General features: G+C 38.9%; 1 protein-coding gene across 1 annotated transcript in view; it reads left to right on the forward strand.

Annotated features, from left to right (window-relative positions):
- Positions 1-4,490: 4,490 nt before the first annotated feature.
- Positions 4,491-16,025, forward strand: part of LOC133621071 (ceramide synthase 2-like) — a 53,060-nt gene continuing 41,525 nt past the window's right edge. The window contains exon 1 of the mRNA XM_061982889.2: positions 4,491-4,944. The gene's annotated coding sequence lies outside the window, so the exon portion shown is untranslated. The remainder of the gene's footprint in view (positions 4,945-16,025) is intronic.

Here is a 16,025-nt window from a genome sequence, read left to right on the forward strand (position 1 = left end):
CTTCCGCTTGTCCCTCTCATGTTTCTTCAATATGTTCTCAAGCACGTTTCCCTATGAAAAATATATATATATTTGGTGTCCAACAAATCATTGTATTATTGTTATTACAATATAATATTCTACTAATTAATACATGATTCATAAGAATTATATTATTGACCCATTCATAATTTTATTATTCATCCATTCCTATATTTTTCCATGTTTTAGACCTAATCACTCAATATTTTAATTTATAAGCTACATAATGTTTTAATTATGTTTCTATATCATCTCTTTGCACGTTTCCCCATAAATAAATAAAATGTTGTATCTAACAAATCATTTTATTACTGTTATTACAATATAATATTATATATATATTTTTTTTTTTTTACAATATAATATTGTAATAATTATTACATGATTCATAAGCAGAAATATTATTTATTTTTTATTGATTCATTCATAATTTTATTATTCATCCATTGCTATATTTTTCCATGTTTTAGACCTAATCACTCAGTAATATTTACATTTATAAGCTACATATGTTTTATTATTAATGTTTCTATAATATGTTCTCTATGCACATGTTTCCCCATAAAAAAAAAATATATTGTATCAAACAAATCAGTTTATTACCGATGTTACAATGTAATATTGTAATAATTAATACATGATTCATAAGCAGAAATATTATTTATTTTTTATTGACTTATGCATAATTTTATTATTCATCCATTCCTATACTTTTACATGTATTAAACCTAACCAACCAATAACTAATTTACAAGCTACATAATATTTATTATTATGTTTCTACAAAACCAGTGGAATTGGCATGTTGTGTAAATGGTAAATAAAAACAGAATACAATGATTTGCAAATCCTTTTCAACTTATATTAAATTGAATAAACTGCGAAGACAAGATATTACATTTTTTTTTGCAAATAATCATGAACTTAGAATTTAATGGCAGCAACACATTCCAAAAAAATTGGCACAGGGACATGTTCACCACTGTGTTACATGGCCTTTCCTTTTAACAATACTCCGTAAACGTTTGGGAACTGAGGAGACACATTTTTGAAGCTTTTCAGGTGGAATTCTTTCCCATTCTTGCTTGATGTACAGCTTCAATTGTTCAACAGTCCGGGGGTCTCTGTTGTGGTATTTTAGGCTTCATAATGCGCCACACATTTTCAATGGGAGACAGGTCTGGACTACAGGCAGGCCAGTCCAGTACTCGCACTCTTTTACTATGAAGCCACGCTGTTGTAACATATGGCTTGGCATTGTCTTGCTGAAATAAGCAGGGGCGTCCATGAAAAAGACGTTGCTTGTACGGCAACATATGTTGCTCCAAACCTGTATGTACCTTTCAGCATTAATGGTGCCTTCACAGATGTGTAAGTTACCCATGCCTTGGGCACTAATACACCCCCATACCATCACAGATGCTGGCTTTTGAACTTTGCGCCTAGAACAATCCGGATGGTTATTTTCCTCTGTGTTCCAGAGGACACGATGTCCACAGTTTCCAAAAACAATTTGAAATGTGGACTTGTCAGACCACAGAACACTTTTCCACTTTGCATCAGTCCATCTTAGATGAGCTCGGGCCCAGCAAAGCCGGCAGCGTTTCTGGGTGTTGTTGATAAATGGCTTTGGCTATGCACAGTAGATTTTAACTTGCACTTACAGATGTATCGACCAACTGTAGTTACTGACAGTGGTTTTCTGAAGTGTTCCTGAGCCCATTTGGTGATATCCTTTACACACTGATGTCGCTTTTTGATGCAGTACCCCCTGAGGGTTCGAAGGTCACGGGCATTCAGTGTTGCTTTTTGGCCTTGCAGTAATTTCTCCAGATTCTCTGAACCTTTTGATGATATTACAGACCTTTGATGGTGAAATCCCTAAATTCCTTGCAATAGCTCATTGAGAAATGTTGTTCTTAAACTGTTGGCCAATTTGCTCACGCTTTTGTTTACAAAGTGGTGACCCTCGCCCCATCCTTGTTTGTGAATGACTGAACATTTCATGGAAGCTGCTGTTATACCCAATCATGGCACCCACCTGTTCCCAATTAGCCTGTTCACCTGTGGGATGTTCCAAATAAGTGTTTGATGAACATTCCTCAACTTTCTCAGTCTTTTTTGCCACTTGTGCCAGCTTTTTTGAAACATGTTGCAGGCATCAAATTCCAAATGAGCTAATATTTGCAAATAATAACAAAGTTTTCCAGTTCAAACGTTTAATATCTTGTCTTTGCAGTCCATTCAATTGAATATAGGTTGAAAAGGATTTGCAAATAATTGTATTTTGTTTTTATTTTCCATTTACACAATGTGCCAACTTCACTGGTTTTGGGGTTTGTAAAATGTTTTCAAGCACACGTTTCCCCATAAACAAAAATAATAAATATTTTGGTTTCAATAGATCATGTTATTATAGTTACTAATATATAGTAGTTTAATCATAACGATGAATAAATAACGAATTGCATGCATTTATTATTGATACATGGGAAATCAATGTTAAAGTCTGTTAGTAGTCACTGTGCACTTTACACTTTTGACCAGAGGGGGGCGCCAGAGAGTTATATTCCCGAAGGCTGCTTTATTGATCAGTAACATGAGGAAAGATATTTGCTTCATCTCTGAACACAATGTTTTTATTTTCCTCAGTGTTAGCAACCAAGACAAGGACAATAATAAGTTCATGAGGTTTACAGTTGTGACTCACATTATTACGTACATGTCAGCCTGTCACCATGACGACATCAACGCTGTCTGATTTGGTGCTCCTTCAAGGAGTCAAAGGTCAAACCTTGGGAAATAAACCCTTAACAGACCTATAAAATCACAGGTTGCACCCTAATGACTAAAATTGACAGCTTCTGGAAATATATACAGTATTCATAATTTATTTTGCAGCGCGTTCTGTAATATAGAGGATCTTTGGCAAGTGCTCCTTCAAGGATTTTGGAGTAGTTTTTTTTTTTTTTGCAATAGCTCCTTAAAAAACAACAGAACACTCCTGTCATACAGAGGATCTTTGACTAGCATTTTATTTTTTGTAGTAGGTCTTAAAAACAACAGTGTGCTCTTGTCATATAGAGGATCTTTGACTAGCATTTATTTTTTTGCAGAAGGTCTTAAAAACAACAGCGCACTCTTGCCATACAGAGGATCTTAGACTAGCATTTATTTTTTGCAATAGGTCCTAAAAAAAAAAACAACACTCCAGATCTAGTGATACACAATCTTGGACCAATATAAATAAATTAATTAACTTTAAAAAATGTAATATTAGACTAGCATTTTTTTTTTTTTTATTGTATTTTATTTGTTTGCAGTAGGTCTCAAAAACAGCAGAGTTCTCTTGTATGTCATATAGAGGATATTTGACTAGCATTTTTTTTGGCAGTAGGTCCTAAAAACAAGTGATAGCAAATCTTAGACTAAATTGAATAAATAAATGTAAAAAATTTAAATATTTTAATTTTTTATTATTTTGCTCAAGGTCTCAAAAACAGTCGCGCTCTCTTTACGTTTTTTTTAATGTTGCATCAAAAGCTCATGTTATGTAGCGGATTTTTTATGAGCATTTTTTTAGTAGGTCCTAAAAAAAAACACTAGATCAACTGAAATCTTGGACTAAAAGAAAGAAAGCAAGAGAAAAAATATATATATATTTTAAGAATATATTCTTGCACTGTCATTATTATTATGATAATTATTATTATTATTATAATTTATTTTGCAGTAGGTCCTAAATCACAACAGAAACACTCCATGTCAAGTCATAGAAAATATTGAACTAAAATAAATAAAACAAATACAATAAAATTAGATGAATAAATGATTCATTTTTAAAACAAATTTAATTTTGTTTATTTTTTATTTTTTGCAGTTGATCCTAGAAAAAACAAAAACACTCCAGATCAAGTAATAGAAAATATTGGAATAAAATGGACAAAAAAAATAATATTAAATTATTTGTTTATTTATTTCATCTTGGACTAGGATTTTTAATGAAAAAAAAAATGTAGTAAGTCATTAAAAACAACAAAAACACTCTAAATCAAGTGATAGAAAATCTTCGACGAAATTGAATAAAGAAAGAAAAATGAAATAAAACAAAATTATAAATAAATAAAAAATAATTAATACATTTAAAAAATATTGCTCTTGTATGTATATATATGTATATATATATATATATATATATATATATATATATATATATATATATATATATATATATATATATTTCATCCCTACAAGCCTGTTTCACAGGTTTCCATGCTCTTAAAAAGTTAAAAGTTAAATATATATATATATACACACAAGAGCAAACATTTTTTAAATGTTTTTTATTTAAATAATTTATTTCATTTATTTATAATTGTCGGTTCTCCAAGCGGAACAAACCGCCAATGTGTTCCCGGTGTCGGATGCTCTCTCGCGGGCGAGGACGTCACCCACAGCGTCCCACCCTCTCCGTTATTCCTTCTTCACTCCGCCCCCGGCCAGCTTCACGCCCGCCCCGCCTGCACTTCTTTCTTTTTCCACCGCCACTTCCAGCCCGCCTACCCGGCCTTCGGCTCGCTCTGGCCGGCTGCAGACCCACGGACTCCCGGGACTCACTCAGCGGGACAGAGCGCTTGTTCAGGTGGACGGAACTTACCAGGCAGTCGCATTGCAGCACCTCCATCTCCATCTCCGGAACCCGACATCATAATATTCAGTTTGGATGAATTTGCGGCGTGAGGAGCGTTCAAGTTGCGGGTGAAAATGTGACTGAGTGGCCGCTGCTTGGACACGAGAGAGCCGCCTGGTTAGCCTTCATCCCGCGGCACCGTTATTAGCTTTTCCCCCGCCTGCACACATCTGCTCTTCATCATTTCCCGAGGCAATTTCCACGCGTAAAGGGCGGAAGAGGCCAAACAACAAGTAAGTCCTTATTTTCTCTCTCTAATTGAGCTCAATTTGGTGTGTTTTTGAGGTCAATAAGCAGACAGAAGGGTGATGACGTCACCACGCACCACATTATTAGCTCGAAAACTAACGGGCTCTTTTCGCTTAAACTACGACAAAAATATGTGATTAAAAATGTCAAATTGTCACATTTGTTATGTTTTCCACGCACTTAAACCGTTTTGTCCCCCTTTTCGTGTTTTCGTGTAAAGGTCGTTGTTAGCATGCTGTTTGTGAAAGTTAGCTAGCGTGTTTTGTCGTCATAGCTGGAGTGTTCATGTATCAACAATGTCTAAATACTTTTTAAAATACTTTAAATATATTGTGAAATACATCTTTACTCGTGTATTCTGCCCTCTAAGGCGCTCTCTACACGCGGGTGTGGTTTATTATGGTGTTCAGGGCAGTGTAGCTCACAAAGCGGCATGCTAGCTATCTATATTTAATTACTTGATAAACATATTTGAGGGTTTTCTTATCAGCACTAATCTTCTACTGCACACCTGATAACACTGAGTGGACTTATGAGCAATACATAATAACACGTCATGTATTAAACACTATGTTTTCCATAGGCAGCTCATAAAATATACATTTGTGCATGTATTGGCAGTCCATTTGCAGAGTTATTTATACGAATCGATCGGCTGAATAACTGCTGCCTGTCTGGTTAGTGTTGAAGCTTTAATAACAATGGACTGTATATCCAATGCATCCATTTTCTATGCCCTCGTTGGGCGAGCTGGAGCCTATCCCAGTTGGGTTTATGGGGTAAGTGCTTGTCCACTTAAGGACACATGTATACAAATAAGCATTCAGGCCGCACACATTCACATCTGTGGACAATCAGGAGCACAGGTGTCAAACTCAAGACCCCGGGGGGTCCAGATCTGGCCCGCCACATCATTTAAAGTGGCCCGCCACGTCATTTCAAGTGGTCCGCCATATCATTTGAGGTGGCTCACCACGTCATTTATTGTAGTGCGCCACTTCATTTGAAGTGGCCCGCCATGTCATTTAAGTTGACCAGCCACATCATTTCAAGTGGTCCGCCACATCATTTCTTGTAGCGCGCCACTTCATTTTAGGTAGTTCACCACCTCATTTGAAGTAGCCCCCTCCCACCTCATTTGAAGTGACCCCCACCTCATGAGATGTGGCCCGCCATATCATTTAAATTGGCCAGCCACATCGTTTCAAGTGGTCCGCCACGTAATTTCTTGTAGCGCGCCACGTCATTTTAGGTAGTTCACCACCTCTTTTGAAGTGACCCCCCCACCTCATTTGAAGTGACCCCCCATCTCATGAGATGTGGCCCGCCATATCATTTAAGTTGGCCAGCCACATCATTTCAAATGGTCTGCCACGTAATTTCTTGTAGCGCGCAACATCATTTTAGGTAGTTCACCACCTCATTTGAAGTGACCCGCCATATCATTTAAAATGGTCAGCCATATCATTTAAGTTGGCCCATCACATCATTTATTGTATAGCGCCACTTCATTTTAGGTAGTTCACCACCCCATTTAATGTTGCCCCCCACCTCATTTGAAGTGGTCCACCATATCATTTAAATTGGCCAGCCACATCTTTTCAAGTGGTCCGCCATGTCATTTATTGTAGCGCGCCACTTCATTTTAGGTAGTTCACCAACTAATTTAATGTCGCCCCCCACCTCATTTGATGTGGCCCGCCATATTATTTAAATTGGCCAGCCACATCTTTTCAAGTGGTCCGCCACATCATTTCAAATGGTCCGCCACGTCATTTATTGTAGCGCACCACTTCATTTGAGATTGTTCACCACCTCATTTAATTTTGCCCCCCAACCCCCCCCCCCCCCCCCCCCCGCCCCCCCCACACACACACACCTTATTTGATGTGGCCCGCCATATCATTTAATTTGGCCAGCCACATCATTTCAAGTGGTCCGCCACGTCATTTATTGTAGCGCGCCACTTCATTTTAGGTAGTTCACCACCTCATTTAATGTTGCTCCCCGCCTCATTTGAAATGACCCACCATATCATTTAAATTGGCCAGCCACATCATTTCAAGTGGTCCACCACGTCATTTATTGTAGCGCACCACTTCATTTTAGGTAGTTCACCGCCTCATTTAATGTCGCCCCCCACATCATTTGAAGTGGCCCGCCATATCATTTAATTTGGCCAGCCACATCATTTCAAGTGGTCCGCCATATCATTTTAAGTGGCCCACCACATAATTTATTGTAGCACGCCACTTCATTTTAGGTAGTTCACCACCTCATTTAATGTCGCCCCCCCCCCACCTCATTTGATGTGGCCCGCCACGTCATTTAAAGTGAGCCGCCACATCATTTATAGTGGCCTGCCAAGGCATTCAAATTGGGCCGACACATCACTTAAAAAGACGCGCCACATCATTTAACTTGACTGGCAACATCATCTAATGTCGCCCCACGTCATTTGGCGTGGACCACCATGTCATTTAAGGTGGCCCACCACATCATTTCAAATGGACTGTCACATCATTTAAAGTGAGCCACCACATCATTTAGGATGGCCCGCCACATTATATAAACGGGGCCGCCACAATGTATAAATCGGGCCGCCACGTTATTTAAAATGGCCTGCCACATCATTTAAATTAAGCCACAATGTCATTTCGGTTGGCCTGCCACATCATTTAAATTGGGCTGACACAGAAATATCAAGCAGCTAAAATGCGCCAAACATGGATAAATGTGGAGAGAGTTTATTTTTTTGGCATTTTCCCCCATCATGCCTTGCAATGAAATTAAATGGGTGGAATTTAGAATTTCATATGGTGGTTGGAAAGTTTTTTTTCTAAATCCACACAATTCAGTGAGCAGGCTGTTGTGTGTGACCATGTTTATTGATTTTTTTGTGCTGGTTGAATTTTTTTTTTCCTGCGCCATGACTAGGGAAGGTTGTTTGGATTGGGTCATACAAGTAAATGCTGTGTATGTTGTCCCTAGAACAGTGTTTTTCAACCACTAGTGTGCCGTGGGAGATTATCTAAATTCACCTATTTGGGTTAAAAATATTTTTTGCAAACCAGTAATTATAGTCTGAAAATGATAGGGGCGGCATGGCGTAGTGGGTAGAGCAACCGTGCCAGAAACCTGAGGGTTGCAGGTTCGCTCCCCGCCTCTTACCATCCAAAAATCGCTGCCGTTGTGTCCTTGGGCGGGACACTTCACCCTTTGCCCCCGGTGCCACTCACACCGGTGAATTGAATGATGAATGATAGGTGGTGGTAGGAGGGGCCGTTGGCGCAAATTGCAGCCACGCTTCCGTCAGTCTACCCCAGGGCAGCTGTGGCTATGAAAGTAGCTTACCACCACCAGGTGTGAATGTTTGATGGGTTCTACATGTAAAACGACTTTGGGTACTTAGAAAAGCGCTATATAAATCCCAGTTATTATTATTATTATTATTATTATTATTATTATGTGTTGTTGTTGAGTGTCTGTGCTGTCTGAAGCTCGGCAGAGTAACCGTGTAATACTCTTCCATATCAGTAGGTGGCAGCCGGTAGCTAATTGCTTTGTAGATGTCGGAAACAGCGGGAGGCAGTTCGAAGGTAAAAAGGTGTCTAATGCTTTTTCGTACAAGTAAAAAGGTGTCTAATGCTTAAACCAAAAATAAACAAAAGGTGAGTGCCCCTAAGAAAAGGCATCGAAGCCTAGGGAAGGCTATGCAGAACGAAACTAAAACTGAACTGGCTACAAAGTAAACAAAAACAGAATGCTGGACGACAGCAAAGACTTACTGTGGAGCAAAGACTGCGTCCACAAAGTACACCCAAACATGACATGACAATCAACAATGTCCCCACAAAGATGGATAAAAACAACTGAAATATTCTTGATTGCTAAAACAAAGTAGATGCGGGAAATATCGATCAAAGGAAGACATGAAACTGCTACAAGAAAATACCAAAAAAATAGGAGCGCAAGACAAGAACTGAAACACTACACAGAAAAACAGCAAAAAACTCAAAATAAGTAAGGGCGTGATGTGACAGGTGGTGACAGTAGTACAGTACACCTACTTTGAGCTATAGTGATGCATGGTTGATTATGGTTTAAAGTCATATCCAAAAATTGCGACAACGACTTTTTACTGTCAACTGAGTTTCGTTTTTTTAGTGATTTCTGCTGGTGGTGTGCCTGCGTATTTTTGCAACGCAAAAAATGTGCCTTGGCTCCAAAAAGGTTGAAAAACACTGCCCTAGAAATCACACTCCATGGTCACTGGCCTGAGTCACTCACATATAAGCACCTAACAAACCACCAGATATTTAAATGTAATATGTAAACACCCTTGTCGAACTCATGCCGTCTCGCGGGCCAAATTTTCGTCTTTTGGACACCCCGGTTGTAGATGCTCTACCACTTTGGAAAAGTTGTGATAGAATGATTCATCTTCACCGAAGGCTACATGGAATTTAGATGACTCACATGTCTGACAGTCATGTACACATGCAAACATGTTCCCCATTAATTAAAAGTTGTGTTTATGGAGCACTTCCTTCATATGTTTACAGACTGCACATATTCCTGGACTCGGTACCAGGTACCAGCTTAGTCTGTCTAAGTTAATCTGCTACGCGAGAGGCTGTCCGATGCAAAACTACATTCTGGTATTTTCAAGAGTCCTTAGAATTAAAGTCTGTATCGAGGAAGAAGAGAAAGGAAGACGACTTCCTGTCGCCCTCCCCTGCCTATAGACATCCCCTTTTTGATTGGACCATTGAAATGGTCAGAGTGCGGTCATATGATCCGGCGCACCAATGGAATGTGCTCTGAGTGGGGGAGAAAAAAAAGGCGCTTAAAAAAAGCTGATGATGTCAGCACATAAACCTAAATGTTGTCCCCTTCTTTCGGAAATTCCCTCCCAATACTGCAAAAGCGCAGCGGCAATGGAGGATTGTTTTTATTTTGGTTATAACACGGGAAAGTAAGCCTGCGTTGTTGTTCCCCTACCCTTTGGACCTTTCCCGTTTGTGCACAGAAACTAATTTACTTATCTGTTTTTGGTGAGACTGCACTTTTTTTTAGCGGTGCCAGACATTGCGCAAGCAGCGTGCCGCCGCCGTGGAGGAGGCATTGTGCGCCTGAGAAGTTGGCAAAAGAAGTGGGAAAACTATGCCACCCATCTCGTCTAGCACCTGTGCTGAGGCCGCGGGGGTAGCATGACTAACATGACATGGAGTGAAAAAATAGCAGGCAGGCTGTACAGTAGCATGCAGTGTTTCAAGATGGAAGACTCGTAAGGGTCGTTGTTGAGCTCTTCTAACATACCTGCCAACTACTCCGGTTTTCCCGTAATTAGTACGGTTTTCATCAACCTATTCCGGGTTACGGTTGCAGTGATAAAAAATACGGTTTTTCATTAATTAAAAAAAAATATTTAAAAAAAAGTTTTATTCACGAAATCGCATAACAACAATGACAATCGACACTGCTTCCCGTAACTTCCTATCGAGCCATTCCGAATGCCATGCGCGAGGCTATTTATAGCACCGCTGCCAAGCACGAGGCACCAGTTGCCATTGTTTCCAAACGAGCGACCGATCATGGAATCAGCCGGAGAAAAATCGCAAACGAGTCTTAAACCGAAAAGAAAACTGCAGTCATTCCGTGAAGAATATTCAAAAGCCTATCCGGGGATAATTATCCGTTCCAAAAAGGGTGAAAACTACACGAATTGCACCTTGTGCAGACAAGATTTTTTCGATCGGACACGGAGGAATTAGCGATGTAAAAGACCACGTTGGGACAAAAAAACACAAGTCTAATGCCGTTGCTAGCGATACAAGTGGAAAACTTTCAACGTTTTTCGTCGCCCAAACAGATTCTTTGGATGTGATAAATGCCGAAGTTTTATTTACGGAGGCAATAATTGAGCATGGACTTCCACAAAAAGGTAATGACACCAATGTTATCTATTGGAATTGTTTAGTACTGTTATACTGTTAAAAGTGTTTATACTATTTATGCTTTCAAGTCCAAGTTGAAGAAATCTTGTTAAATGTTGACAGCATAACTACCAAAATACAGAAGTATGTCCTTAATATTTTTGCAGTGCTATTTCTGTTGAAAAGTTAAAATGATTACATTAGAGATGTGATGTGCCACTTTTCAAGTGTCTGATGGCTTAAATTAATTTTCATTAATTTTTCATATTTTGAATTCTTTTGAAAGGCTTACAAAAAAAAACTACATTTGAATTGTAATTCCATGCTATTGACAGGACTATTAATTTTAATGAAGTTAGCTAACCATGTTTATAGTATGATAATTGTGATAGAAATGTGAATTTTAGGCACAGAATATTTTTTACAATTGAACAAGGCAGTAGATTATACAAGCTTGGACAGAAAGTTAATAATGACACCAATTTTTTTTTTAATGGAATTGTTTTGTACTGTTTTACCATTTGTTTACTGTAAAAAGTGTTTATACTGTTTATACTTTCAATTAACAAATTGAAGTCTTGTGAAAGGTTGACAGGATAACTGGCATTAACTGTCAAAATAATTTCAAACTATTGAAGTTAGCTTACAGAATAAACATGTCAATCAACCCATATGATTTTTGCTGTAATATTTTTGTTTTGAAAAGTCACTGTGACTGATAGAAAAGTGATGGTTTTAGCAACATTTTAACCTGTCTGAATGCTAATAATCATTTTGCGTCGGGGGGTGAACCCCCCACCAGGACTTTGTCCTGGATCTACCGGGGCCTGCGGCCTCTGGATCCTGGCTACTAGGTTTTTCTGATTTCAAAAGTTGGCAGGTATGTTCTAATAAAAGCGTGACTAGTTGGGGTGTAAAAATTCATCGGAACAAATCAAAAAACAGTTTGAAGTCATGAGTCGATTAATTGGATATGGCCGCTCTAGGGTTGTACGTAAGGGTGTAACGGTACACAGAAATCTCGGTTCGGTACGTACCTCGGTTTAGAGGTCACGGTTCGGTTCATTTTCGGTACAGTAAGAAAACAACAAAATATACATTTTCTGGTTATTTATTTATTTATTTACCAATTTTGTAAACAATGGCTTTATTCTTTTAACATTGGGAACACTATAACAATTCTGCCCAAGAATAGAAATAGCTCTGTGTGTGTGATGGATGTGAGCCACCATTAGGCTGATGAGTGCCACAGCAGGCAGTCATGAATGCTAAGGATAACAATAACATACATATACACACATGGTCCATTGCCAGGGTTAATGTGGTCAACATATATCAAATAAAAACTAAATAAGATAAGGCTCAGAATTGGTTTCTTAACAAAAACCATTCTACATATAAAGTGCAACATTTCTGCATATAAAGTGCAACATTAAACTGCTTGAAGTTGTTGCTCAGATTAAATAAAATGACACAACTTTTCTTCTACATACAAAAAGTGCAACATTAAACAGTTTCAAGTCAACTCAGCCTCAGATTAACTTTTCTTTCCCCCCCCCCCCCCCCCCCAGCCTTTAACCCTGGTGACTTTCACTCAATCTTCATGTTTTTTGCCAGAAAAATCAGTTTATCCACATTGTCTGCAGAAAGAGCTGACCTGCTTGCAGTTACAATGTCTCCAGCTGTGGAAAATAGCATTTCGCCGGGCACGGAGGTAGCAGGTGTGGCGAGGTAGTGCCTGGCTAACTTGGCAGTAAGAGGATATATGGGCTCATTGTTCTTCCACCATAGAAGTGGGTCAAAATCTAATTTTAATGCAATATGGTCTTAAATCTGCTGCTATAAAAACATTTGTTATTGCTTTAGCCCTGTCTGACTCACTGCTTGAATGCGGTGTTTACACGTCGCTCGTCTTTCTCTTCGTTGAAGCGATGTTCACTTGGAGGTGGTGACGCTTCAAATGGGTTAGCATGTTTGACGTGTTGCCAGAAGCATACCCTACCGCTGCTGAACAATGTCGGCAATCCGTTTTCGCTATGTCCGCCTCTCGTCCTCCATTGTTGTATCGCACCGCGAAGCCGAAGTGTTCCCAAACGGGAGATCTTAACGAGGCAGGAGTGTCTTCCAGCTCTGGCCCTTTACATGTTGTCGTTTGGTACACCTCTGTTCCGAACCGAACCCCCCGTACCGAAACAGTTCAATACAAATACACGTACCGTTACACCCTTAGTTGTACAGTATACCGGTATTAGTCTAGTACCGCGATACTAATGAATTGTATTCGGTACTATACCGCCTCTTAAAAGTACCGGTCCCCCACTCGTCGTCGTCCCGTCGGCTTTAAGACATGGCTAGCTACCTAGCGGCTAATGTCTGTCCGCAGTCAGCAGTGTTTTAACGGCTTCAAAATCCCTACTCCATGTCCCCATGGAGACAAATCAAGAAAGTTGATGTCAAGTATCAACCATTTAGCTATACATGTATCACTACACATCTCAGCACACTGGTGTCATGATAATAGTTGTATTAAAATTTGTCTATGGTTGACAATTTCAAGATGAGATTTCATAATGTCCGATCATTGACCAGTAAGACGATCATCTTAACTTTGAACACACTGCACACATGTGAATGAAGTTCATACTTACTCAACAGCATACATGTCACACTAAGGGTGGCCGTACGAACAACGGCAATACTGTCATAAACATGTGACATATAGTGAAACCACACTAAACAACAAAGACAAACACATTTTGGGAGAATATTTGCAACGCAACACAACATAAACACTACAGAACTAATTCCCAGAATTCCCTGCAGCACCAACTCTTCCGGGACGCTACAATATAAACAAACGCCATTGGTGGATCTACACCTGACATCCACTGTAATGATACCAAGTACAATAGTGTATCTAGTCAATACTACTATGATTACATGGATATTTTTTAGCATCACAACATCTTTCGTTTAAAAAAAATGTATATTATGTTTTTAAACTCAGGAAATATATCCCTGGATCCTGTAACTACTTGGTATCGGATTAATCCCCAAATTTGTAGTATCATCCAAAACTAATGTAAAGCATTCAAACAACAGAAGAATAAATGATTATTACATTTAACAGAAGTGTAGATAGAACATGTTAAAAGAGAAAGTAAGCAGATATTAACAGTAAACAAGTAGATTAATAATTCATTTTCTACCACTTGTCCTTAATAATGTTGACAAAATAATAGGATAATAAATGACACAATATGTTACTGCATATGTCAGCAGCTAAATTAGGAGCCTTTGTTTGTTTACTTACTACTAAAAGACAAGTTGTCTAGTATGTTCACTATTTTATTTAAGGACAAATTTGCAATAAGAAACATATGTTTAATGTACCCTAACATTTTTTGTTCAAATAATGCCAATAATTACATTTTTTGTGGTCCCCTTTATTTAGTAAAGTACCGAAATATATTTTGGTACCGGTACCAAAATATTGGTATCGGGACTGCACTAGGCTGCTCTAATCTTGCCAGATTTCTGTGGTGACGTAATACGAGAGAAATGTTCTTGTTTGCGACTGACGACAACAAGGCAACATGGCAGACAGCACCGAAAGGGTTTTACAAAAAAATGCACCCCCGAATTTTAAATCTAAAGTGCAGTAAACGTTTGGATTAATTTTTTTTATTTTCAAAGAGTGGTCAGTTGGATAAAAGTATTGGCATTTGTAGAGTAAAGCAGCGGCAGCACGACTAATCTGAGCACCCACCTGTTGTGACGGCATGAAAGCACTCAAGCCGGCGATGAGGGAGCGAGGGATGCTAATGCTAGCAGACCTACCAACTGGTAAGACGAGGACACGGATTTGAAAGACTCCCGGCCCCAACTTAGCCACAACTCTGCTAGGTAATCACATCAACTACTACACTATTCATTGTGCTAAGGATAAAGACCTCACTAAAACTGCTGTTTAGTTTACGTGGTGGTACTTAATTGTATCTAACACAAGTGGCGTTACTGTCTTTGTATTTAATTGTTGCTACCTGAGCAATCAACAGTAAAAACATGGTAGCTATTCCAAAGGTGTTTTGTTTGTTCTTTTCTTTTCGTAACGTTTATGGACTGCAATGCCTTGAAATTGATAGTTCTACTATTGGTTCATAATTATTACAGGAATCGCCTGTTTTGTCTGTGTCTATTACAAAGATACGCAGTGACATTGTTTTGAGCTGATACATGATACATTTCATTTTTTTATAACCAATTTTTTTATATTCCATTCGCATTGAATCGTAACGTTTTAAAATGTATTGTTAGTGTATCGTATCGTAATCCATGTACACTAGATTGCCAAAGGTATTTGGCCACCCATCCAAATGATCAGAATCAGGTGTCCTAATCACTTGGCCTGGCCACATGGGTGTGGATGAACTTGACTGGCCTGCACAGAGTCCTGACCTGAACCCGATAGAACACCTTTGGGATGAATTAGAACGTAGACAGAGAGCCAGGCCTTCTCGACCAACATCAGTGTGTGACCTCACCAATGCGCTTTTGGAAGATAGGTAGAACATTTCTATAAACACACTCTTCAACCTTGTGGACAGCCTTCCCAGAAGAGTTGAAGCTGTAATAGCTGCAAAAGGTGGACCGACATCATATTGAACCCTATGGGTTAGGAATGGGATGGCACTTCAAGTTCATATGTGAGTCAAGGCAGGTGGCCAAATACTTTTGGCAATATAGTGTATCTAGATTCATATCAGATCGCCATTTAAGGTAGAGATGCACACCGGTCCCTAGTGACTACCGTTTTACTAATGACGACAAAAAAGATTTCCATATTTAGTTCGGTTTGTCACGGTATATTTTAAAGGGCTTCACAAACTCGCAACGACATGAATGGAACTTCATCGCACTTAAAAAGTACAACATAATTTCTTTTCAGTACAACCTGTCAAAGAAAAGGAGACGGGTCAAACACAGAGAGTAATTTCACCACACCTAGTGTGTGTGTGACTATCAGTGGTACTTAGGGGTGACGTTTGATAAGAAATTATCGAGTTCGAGCCCATTATGGAATCCTCTTATCGAACCGATTCCCTATCGATTCTCTTATCGAATCC

This window comes from Nerophis lumbriciformis, linkage group LG21 (assembly GCF_033978685.3).
Source record: "Nerophis lumbriciformis linkage group LG21, RoL_Nlum_v2.1, whole genome shotgun sequence".
Lineage (NCBI taxonomy): Eukaryota > Metazoa > Chordata > Actinopteri > Syngnathiformes > Syngnathidae > Nerophis > Nerophis lumbriciformis.